Genomic DNA, 1,301 nt, shown 5'->3' on the forward strand with positions numbered 1-1,301 from the left:
GATAATTAATTAGAATTAAAATAAAAATCAAAGAATAATACAAAAAAAAAGAAATAAATTAAAGAAGATTGAAAAAATCATAAAAAAAAGAATGAAGAATAGAAAAACACACTTCTCAACAATGAAAAACTGAAGAATAAGTGAATAATTGATGAATAAACATTCTTAAAACACAAATATGTAAATAGTCTCTGATGAACAAAGGATAAAAGAAAATAAATCTATTATTATTTAATTAATTACTTTTTACTAAAAAGTTTATAACAAATTCAATAATGAGTTATTCATATAATAAGTAAATTGAAAAAAGATGGAATTATAATAAAAAAGATAATAACTGTCAATTTTATATTTTAGTATGAATTAGCTCTTAATAACATTACAAAAAAAGTTTATTTGTACTAGCAACTAATTCGGAATGTTCAAAGTTTTAACTTAACATTGTATTTTAAGAAGAATTAAAGTGTTTTTTTTAATTAATAGACAATATTATCAAATTTTTTTTAATATTCAATAAAAATAATGTTGTGAACAAAAAATTCAACAATAACATGTCTAAAGAGGGGGTATTTATAATATAAATGTTATAAGAATTTTGGAATATGTTAAGAATAAAAACAAATTTATAAGAGAAGTTCTTATTTTAAACAAAATAACAGTAGTAGAAGTAAAAGTTAACCAGTATTAATATAATATATTTAAATATCAGCATTTATAACAATAATAATTTCGTTATTATTAAGGAAACTAAGTTTTGTTTTCATTCTTTATTATTCTTTGTAATGTTTTCTTTATACTTTTGTTATTATTCAGATACTCTTTTTTCAATGTAAATTATACAACAAGTTATCATTATTGATGGATAATGTTCTAGGATTTTGTATAGAAAAGCAAATAAGATAAAACATTCAAAAATATAAAGAAGAAAATGCCTCATTAGTAATCAAATTTACAATAAAAATAGCAAAGGAAATAAGAAAAGAAAAATGAATAAAAAATCAACAATAAATATAGTGATAATCAAGACAAAACATATTATTATCACAGAATATTAACAGAGAAGAAATTAAATTAAAAATAAGAAAATATGAAGTTAATTGGAAAAGTAACTTAATAGAAATAAGTATAAAATTAGATAAATAAGTGTTAATAGAATTGTCATTTATTTGTTGGTTGATTAATGAATATTAATCACTTCATAAATCATTAAAAAATGTGTAGTTGATCTGTTTTAATTATTATTTAGAATTTCTTCTTGTTTTGTGAATAAATCTTTTTTTTATGATTTTTTCAATCTTCTT

Source organism: Entamoeba nuttalli (genome assembly GCF_000257125.1).
Source record: "Entamoeba nuttalli P19 unplaced genomic scaffold asmbl_9435, whole genome shotgun sequence".
Lineage (NCBI taxonomy): Eukaryota > Evosea > Mastigamoebida > Endamoebidae > Entamoeba > Entamoeba nuttalli.